Genomic DNA, 9,236 nt, shown 5'->3' with positions numbered 1-9,236 from the left:
AAGAATTCCTCATATCAGTGAGATCATATGATACATGTCTTTCTCTGTTTGACTTATTTCACTCAACATAATACCCTCCAGTTCCATCCACGTCGTTGCAAATGGCAAGATCTCATTCCTTTTGATGGCTGCATAAAAAGTTGATGGTATTTTGATAGGGATTGCACTGAATGTGTAGATTGCTCTAGGTAGCATAGACATTTTAACAGTATTTGTTCTTCCAATCCATGAACGTGGAACGTTTTTCCATTTCTTTGTGTCTTCCTCAGTTTCATTCATGAGTATTCTATAGTTTTCTGAGTACAGATCCTTTGCCTCTTTGGTTAGGTTTGTTCCTAGGTATCTTATGGTTTTGTGTGTAATTGTAAATGGGATCGACTCCTTAATTTCTCTTTCTTCTGTCTCATTGTTAGTGTATAGAAATGCAGCTGATTTCTCTGCATTGATTTTATATCCTGGGGCAATAGTTTTAACAAGATGTATGCAGATGTGCCTGTGAAATGAGACCTGCAGATGCTGTCATAGGCACTAGGGGCTGTGTGGGCGGGGTGTGCAATTTGAACAAGCTACAACTCAGGTTTCCATAGGGACTGGTGCGCCACTATGGCTGCCAGAACTGAGGACCCATCAAGGTGGTTGGGTGATGTTGTGGTGTCAAGGTTTGCCCAGGTCTTCTGGGGAGGAACCCAGAGCGCCTGGACTGATGGAAGCATGACTGGAAAGGGCCATCTGCTGAAGCATGACAGGGTGGGTCTTGGTGTAAGCAAGTTAGGTAGTGAGTGTTGGCACACTTGTTCCTGTAGGTGGCTGTGTGTTTATGCTTAGGGGCAGGGGAGGGAGAAGGTGCCTGATAGCTCCTTTGTTCCTGGCGGGGTCTTCCTGTGATCCCTGCCCCTCCAGGATACCCTCTGAGATGAGTAAATAGCTCTCTGTCTTATATGCCACAGGCATTTTTCAAACTGCTGATTGTACACTGTATCTCCATGAGCTGTTTGTTGTGCTATCTCTTTCAGTGTGAGGACTCACTTGCTATGCCCTTTGGTCTCTCCCCGAACCAAGCTTGCTGATTTTTGAAATTTCAGGTTTTAGGTCCCTGTGGTTATAAGAACTCAGGAGGGGTCCCTGGCTGCCTCAGTTGGAAGAACATGAGACTCCTGATCTGGGGGTCTTAAGTTCAAGTCCCATGTTGGATGTACAGACTACTAAAAAAATAAATAAAACTTAAAAATAAAGAAGAACATATGAAAGTTGGCTCCTCTTGTTTATAAAGCCAAATATTATGGGACTTTGTCTTCCTGGTCCAGGCTCCCTGGTGTGATAGTCTCTTTCTCACTTCTCTTTCTGTGGGCAGCTCCCTCCAACCCCCAGATGTAGCAGTCCTTTTGGCTCCCCTTCATGTCTCTGCCCTTCCTATCCTCTTTGATGTGGCCTCTACCTTTAGTTGTGGAGTTTTTCCTGCCAGTCTTAGGGTTGTTTTCTGTGTTATTTATGCTGATGTGTTTTTTAGTTGTATTCATGGGACGAGGTGAGCTTAGGGTCCTCTTACTCCACCATCTTCCCAGCCTCTGTCTGTTGTGGTTTTAAATGAGCATTTTATGTGATTCCATTTTCTCTTCCTTAGCATATCAGTCTTATACTTCTTTTTTTTACTTTTGATAGTAGCTGCCCTAGAGTTTACAATAATACATTTACAACTAATCCAAATCCACTGTCACATAACACTATACAACTGAGCAGTAGTGTGAGTCTTATAATAACAAAATAATTCCAGTTCCTTCCTCCTATTTCTTGTATTATTGCTATTGTTCATTACACTTATATATAATCATACATAGGCACATATATATGCACATAATATATATACATAAGTTTACATAATCAGATATGTTATTGCTGTTTAGAATAATACACTTGATCTTAGCCAAAAGGCTGAGAAGCGATCAATTAAGAATAACAAAGTTATTATTTTACCTTCATCTATTTCTTCTCGAGTGCTCTTCTTTTACTTATGTAGAGATCAGAGTTTCTGGCCCATTATTTTTCTTTCTCTAAAGAATATTTTTTAACACTTCCTACTAGACAGGTCTATTGGCAATAAATTTTTTCAGTGTTTGATAAAGTATTCATTTTTTTCTTCACTTTTAAAGGGTAATTTTGCAGTGTAGTGAATTCTAGGTTGGAGGTGGTTTTCTGTAAACACCTTAAATATTTCACTTATTTCTCTTGCATGTTTTGGGGAGAAGTTGAATGTAATTCTTATCATTGTTCCTGTATAAGTGAGGTGTTTTACCCCCTCTGGCTTCTTTCATCATTTTTTTCTTTATCTCTAATTTTCTGTAATTTGGTAATGATCTGCCTAGGGTTTTTGTTTGTTTGTTTTGGTTTGGTTTGGGTTTTGTTTTTTTTTTTGGCATTTGTCTTCCTTGGTGTTCTCTGAACTTTTTGGATCCTCAGTTTGGTCTCTGATGTTAATACAGGGGAAATTTTCAGTTGTTGTTTCAAACATTTCTTCTCTGCCTTTCATTCTTCTCTTTCTGGTGTTCCAGTTGCACATATCTTACACTTTTTGTAGTTCTACAGTCCTTGCATATTCTCTTTGTTTAGTCTTTTTCGTTTTTAGTTTTCGAGGATTCTGTTGGTATATTTTTTTGCTCAAAGATTGTTTCCTCAGCTGTGTCCAGTCTACTAATAAGACCATGAAAGGCATTCTTCATCTCTGTTTACATTGCTCACCTGTTCTTGCATCTTGTCTACTTCATTTGTTAGAACGCTTAACATATTAATTATAGTTTTTTTATATTCCTAGTTTGGTAATTCTAACATCCCTGTCATGTCTGGTTCTGAACTTGCTCTGTGTCTTCCAATTATGTACTTTTGTGTTTTGGTGTGGCTTGTAAGTTTTTCTTGATAGCTAGATGTGATGTATTGTATAAAAGGAATTGTTCTAAGTAGGCCTTTAGTGGTGTTGTGGAGAGGTATTGGGGGGAAGGGAAGTGGTCTCTATTCTTGTGATTAGGTCTCAGGATTTTAGTGAGCCTATGCTTCTGGACTGTGAAGTTCACAAGTGTTTCAAAGTTGTTTTTTCTCCCTCCTAGTTAGATGGACTGGATAGCTAGACTTGGCTGCAGTTCGTTATTTACCTTCTCCCAGTTTAGTTAGGCTCTGATAATACCACAGCTGATTAGGCTTTGGTTAAGTAGTTTCACCTGAGAGCAGGCCTTATTGAGAAGGCTAGAGTGCACTGGTGTATTTCAAAGTGGTTCCTTTCTACACCTCCCCTTTCACATTCAAGTTATGATTGTATTTCTTGATAAATAAATCTTTATTGATCACATATAACTTTGTTCTCAGTCATTTTGGTCTCAGTACCTTAATTACTAAGGACTCCCCCAAGAGCTTTTATTTATAAAGATCGTATCTGTTAATATTTACCATATTGAACATTAAAATTGAGAAAATTTGAAAATATTGATTCATTAAAAATTATAAACATATTACCTATTAATATAAATATTTTATAAAATATATTTTCCAAAACAAAAATTTGGGGGTAGTATTGTTTTACATTTTTGCAAATTCTTTTGATGTAAGGGTTAAGAGAAGACAGCTAGATTGTGATATTTGCTTCTGTAGTGAATCTATATTGTTACATGTTATTTCCATTGAAATGTATGAAGATGATATGGCCTCCATAGATATGTAGTTGGAAAATGGAGGAACCTGTTGATAGCTTTTTCAGATAATGTAAATATTCTTTGTCCTGCTTAGGTAAATATATATTTGAATCATTGTGAAAGTAAAGGGGATGTCTTATTTAGTGTATGACCTGCATTTCTGGATATTGTAGTACTAATTGAATTTGCCCTTAGCTTTCCCAAGGTAGACTTACAGTAATGGTCCCTATAAAGATACGTTCCTGGCTTGGTATACTGGCAACTTGTTTTCTTTAAATTCTCCAAAGCTCTGAATGTTCCTGGTGGTCATGTTGTGTTCCTTTACCATTCATATAATTGTTTATCAGGTCTCCCAGTGTGTAGTATTATTTCTGAAGCTCTTCATAAGCTAGAGGACTTTCAATATCTAATTGACTCTCACTCTGTTTCTTCAACCATATATTTGAAGCGGCATTGAGCCTCTGTAAAACTTGGATCTCAGCATCTAATACTATAACCTCCACACACTTTTTGGCTATTCTAGGTCAAAACTATTCATCAGTGGCAACAAGAATGGGTTCAGAAGAGTAGAGTCCATGTATTTTAGGAAATACTTCACTCAGGATAGTGCATTTGGAACTGTCATTGGCTTGGAGCATTTGGAGTGTGATGTGTTAATGCTTACTGGCCAAGAGTGTGCAGTATAATTTGTTGAGCTATTGCTTATTGGCTGAGAGCTTATGATAGTATTCAGAATATACCTTTATCATAGAGTTTTATTTATTTTTTTCTATTTTGACCACTATATTATGAGCCCTTATGCACAAAGTTTGTGTTATTCTCCTTGTATCCTTAATAGAGTGAAGGATATTGGATTTGGATATATCGAGTTTGAGGTAACTTTTTTCTAAATAAAAAAATGTACCCGTGGGTTATCAAAGAGGAATTGTGCAATAGGCAGTGTCCAATAGGAACTCAGGAGAGATATTTGGGCTAGAGGTAGACACTAGGGATTGTTACTTAGGTTATTGTAAAAGTTTTGAGTAAGAATAAGATTGAAAGAGAAAATGTGGAATGTGAAGCAGACCATGGTCAATTCTTACTAGTTAAATGAGTTTAAGCCAGTTATTTGACTCCCTAGTGCTCAGTGACCTCATCTGTATAGTAAGGAAAATCATAAAGTCATATCTATGTCGTAAGATCCCTAATACATGTTATCCTTCTAACTTCCTTCATACTTTTCCAGCCTTTTTCTAGAAAATATATACAGTGCTATTTAACAAAGCATTTAAATTTGGCTTAGGAGTTTACTGGCAAGAGGGCAAAAAGGGAAATTAGATGTATTCCATGGTCCTTGCTGTTTGTAAGGAGGGTACAAATCCACTTTTTGCTGCAGGGGGCGGGGGCTCGGGCTCATGTTTTCTTGGCACAGCTATACTAAATTACTAGCTCTTTCCTTTCCCCCCGTATTTAGCTCTATTTTTCTGGCTCAAAATGGGCTTAAACATAATATTTGAATTTGTGCGTTATATTACTTGCTTGTTAGTTGTAAGTTGCCATGCTAAATGGTAATAGCCAACAGAAGATTGAATAGTTATTAATTTTGAGTTCTAAGACTGGAAAAAATGGGTTTACATAATTTCTTTCTTTTTAATTTTGAGAGTAAATTTTATTCTCCAAAGGCTGTGAGGGGAAATTTATAATGTTTTGTAATGTTTTAACACTTGCAGTTCCAGGCCATCCCTTCTGTTTTTATGGATGAATTCTTTGCTTCATATCTCAAAACACTGTGTTGCAGTAGTTTTTTTCCTCAAGCTTTGGAGTAGATAATGAATTCCCTTTTAGGTATAAAGTGATACATACCAATGTAACCTTAGGTTACAGAAAAGTTATTTGCAGGTCTTAGAAAAGTTAGGCAGCATATTTTGAGAGAAAAAATTGCCTTAATAATACCTAGCTCCTACCCTATAGAGTTCAGTGCACATGGGTTTAAGGAATAATTTATTATAGGGAAAATTTTTTCTTTAATAGAAGTTATTACTTGTTTATCTTTCAAGACCATAGACTTCTCTTAATTTAATTTAATTTATTTATTTGAGAGAGTGTGTGTGTACATGAGGGGGCGGGAGTAATGTGGCTGGCAGAAGGAGAGGGAGAAGCAGACTCCCTGCTGAGCAGGGAGCCCCCTGCGGGGCTCTATCCCAGGACCCTGGGATCATGACCTGAGCTGAAGGCAGACTCTAAACTGAGCACCCCAAGACCACAGATTCTGTTAGAGAGCTGGTGAGCTGAAGAGGAATAGAAAGTCCTGATAAAACTAGATTACTTCAAAGAAAGTCTTTAAACACAAAATTTGTGATTATTTACCTTTTCTAAGTCAGTTAATCTATTTTAATAGGTATTGAAATTCTGCATGAAATATAATTCCTTTTGAAAAAGTAAAGCAAGTAAGTCAATTAAAAAATCTTGACAAAGGAATATAAGCAGTTAAATATTGATATAAGAAAACAAAATCTAAAAATAACTTGTTTAGAGTGAGAAGAAGGTAGACACCATTCTGGTTTTTAAAAACAAGAGAAAACCATAGTGATATCTTTGGGAGTGGGTAATGACTAAGGATTTGGGCTTTTCCACAAATTTTCCTGTGCTCTGGAAAATACAAGATTTTGTATGAAAAACTTTCTTGCACTTTTGGAGGCCAAAGATTATCCATATACTGCTGTTTCGGTTGCTCTGTTGCCAGATGCAGTGAACTAGCAATTATTAACTTTTTCTTTTGTTCTTTTTTATATAACTAATTTTCATGTAAATACTTTGTAAATATGTATTTCATAAATATGTAGAAAAAGATTGGTCACATAAACTCTAAAAGTAGTATGTTACTTGTGGGAAGTGAGAGAGAATAGAATGAAGTGGAGCTTTAAGTTTTTTTCTCTGTGTGTTTATATATTTGAGCTCTAAGGAAAGAGTTATTTGTTCTTATAGCAGTTAAAATCAGAAAGGGAAAAAGTTGTATAGGAAAATAAATTATTCTAAAAATTCTTAAATACTGTTAATCCTTATGATTTAAAGCAGATTTTTAAAAAGTAGAGATACAGAACTGATTGTGGAAACAAATAATATGTCTAGTATATAACTTTTAGAAATATTTAAGTGTTCTGTATTACCTTGTTTTTTAACATTTTTTTTTTTTTTAAGATTTTATTTATTTATTTGACAGAGAGAGAGCACGAGCAAGGGGAGTGGCAGGCAAGGGAGAGGGAGAAGCAGGCTCCCCACTGACCAAGGAGCCCAACGCGGGGCTCGATTCCAGGACTCTGGGATCATGACCTGAGCCGAAGGCAGACGCTTAACCGACTGAGCCACCCAGGTGCCCCAGTTTTTTAACATTTTTTTAAAAGATTTTATTAGAGAGAGAGAACGAGTGGTGGGGAGGGCAGGGAGAGAGAGAGAGAGAGAGAAGCAGACTCTCTGCTGAGCAGGAAGCCCTATGCGGGGCTCCATCCCAGGACCTGGAGGTCATGACCTCAGCTTAACTGACTGAGCCACCCAGGCGCCCCTGTATTACCTTGTTAAATGAATTATCAACTGAGTCTACTCTCCAGGGCCTTGAAATATAGAATATTATTTGTGGTTTGATTTTTTTTGAGTATTTTAGATGGCTCCTTGCTTATAAATATCTTTAGTCAGTGTAGTTTTATTTATTTATTTTTTAAAAGATTTATTTATTTATTTTAGAGAGAGAGCACAAGCGGGAGTGACAGAGGGAGAGGAGAGAGTGAATCCTAAGCTGACTCTGGCTCAGCGCAGAGCCCAGCCCGGGGCTCAATCCCACGACCCTGATAGCGTGACCTGACCCGAAACCAAGAGTCAGAGGCTCAACTGACTGAGCCACCCAGGCACCCCTAGTTAGTATAGTTTTAAAGTGTGCTCATTTTCAACTTCTGTAGTTAGATTTCATTTTCTCTAACCACAAAGATTAGGGGAAATGTACCACTCCCAATCTTGCGAATCCTAAAGTGAATTTTCTGGGGTTTTGTTGATCATGATAATGACAGCTGTGATCTGTGTTCTCTTAGGAACTTTTTTTCCCCTCTAATATTTGATGGCACTGTTAAGATAGAAATTGCAAAGGTCAATGTTATTATTTTATTAATAACCAACCTTAAAAATTCTTATTTCCCTATGTCATTCTTCTCATTTAGCTTATTCCACATGTCAGCTACATACCTGGAAGAAATAAATGTTCCCCTTACTCATTAAATTTTCTCTTTTCCCCTTTTATATTCATTTTTTTATTATGTATAGTTTTTTGAGTACTTATTATCTGTGAGGCACTGGGGATAGAGAACAGGTAGGCCAGATTCCTGCTCTCATGAAGTGTAAATACATCCTCTATCCTCATAGAGGTTGCAGAAAATCAACGCGTAAATAATTTCAGGGCACCATGTCAGCTACATACCTGGAAGAAATAAATGTTCCCCTTACTCATTAAATTTTCCCTTTTCCCCTTTTATATTCATTTTTTTTTTATTACGTATAGTTTTTTGAGTACTTATTATCTGTGAGGCACTGGGGATAGAGAACAGGTAGGCCAGATTCCTGCTCTCATGAAGTGTAAATACATCCTCCATCCTCACAGAGGTTACAGAAAATCAACGCGTAAATAATTTCAGGGCACCTGGGTGGCTCAGTTGGGTAAGCGTCTGCCTTTGGCTCAGGTCATGATCTTGGGGTCCTGGGATCGAGTCCCCTGTTGGACTCCCTGCTCTGCGGGAAGCCTGCTTCTCCCTCTGCCTCTCTCTGTTTCTCATGAATAAATAAATAAATAAAATCTTTAAAAAAATAGTTTCAGATAATGCTAAGAAAGAAGTGATTAGGGCTGGTATAGCCCTAATGTATGTGGAGTTGGGCAAGATTGCAACTAGAGGACTGTATATCAAAATGTTTAAATATTGGTTAAGAACCAAGCTACACCCTTGGCACAGTCTTGAGTTCCCATGCTGTCCACTTACTTCCCAGGGCTGCATCCTCAAGACCCAGAGGCTAAAGGAACTGTTGTTTTCTTATAGCCAGCCTTTCTACTTATTAGTGTGATTAGTAGCATGGATATCTTGGGACAGGGCAAGGATGGTTGAGTGGTGCCTGGACCCATCAAAAACAGTGTGAACTGATCCTCTCAGGTTCCTAGGAATCCAGTATAGAGAGATTGACCTCTTTAGGTCCTTGTTTTTCCAACTCCAGACTTCCAGGAGATTCTAAACTCTTCCCCAAATTGTACTTCCCAAGAAGAAAGGAGGGAATGCAGGTATCTGGGAAATATGGCTTTCCTAGGCAGTCCTGGTGGATTTGGGGCAGCCAACTTTAACTGATTAAAGCTTTTATGAGGAACCATTCCTTCTGTGATTTCTCAGGGCAGAAGCTGTGGTGATTTTTCTGCTTTCTCCATAGATACTGGGGTACCATCAGTTCCTTCTCCTTTGGCCTGGGGTGGGGCAGGGGTGGAGAAGACCTCTTTCAACTATCACTTGTAATTTCTATTTGTTCAATTGCTTACTGAACTTTCAAAAAAAAAACCCAAAA

General features: G+C 37.7%; 1 protein-coding gene and 1 pseudogene across 7 annotated transcripts in view; one reads left to right on the top strand and one right to left on the bottom strand.

Annotated features, from left to right (window-relative positions):
* The window catches only part of MNAT1 (MNAT1 component of CDK activating kinase), a 200,723-nt gene that overhangs the window by 49,180 nt on the left and 142,307 nt on the right, over positions 1–9,236 (top strand). Inside the window, exon 1 of one of the 7 annotated variants that reach the window (XM_031024499.2) lies at positions 7,005–7,023. The exons of the other annotated variants lie outside the window; for them this stretch is intronic. The gene's annotated coding sequence lies outside the window, so the exon portion shown is untranslated. Of the gene's footprint in view, positions 1–7,004; positions 7,024–9,236 lie in introns of those variants that run through there. 7 annotated transcript variants of the gene reach the window in all.
* Positions 1,832–1,941, bottom strand: LOC115939801 (U2 spliceosomal RNA; annotated as a pseudogene).

This window comes from Leptonychotes weddellii, chromosome 9 (genome assembly GCF_054177405.1).
Source record: "Leptonychotes weddellii isolate Sample4059 chromosome 9, ASM5417740v2, whole genome shotgun sequence".
NCBI lineage: Eukaryota > Metazoa > Chordata > Mammalia > Carnivora > Phocidae > Leptonychotes > Leptonychotes weddellii.
Note: the sequence above shows the minus strand (reverse complement) of the source record. Positions and strands in the feature narration are given on the sequence as shown.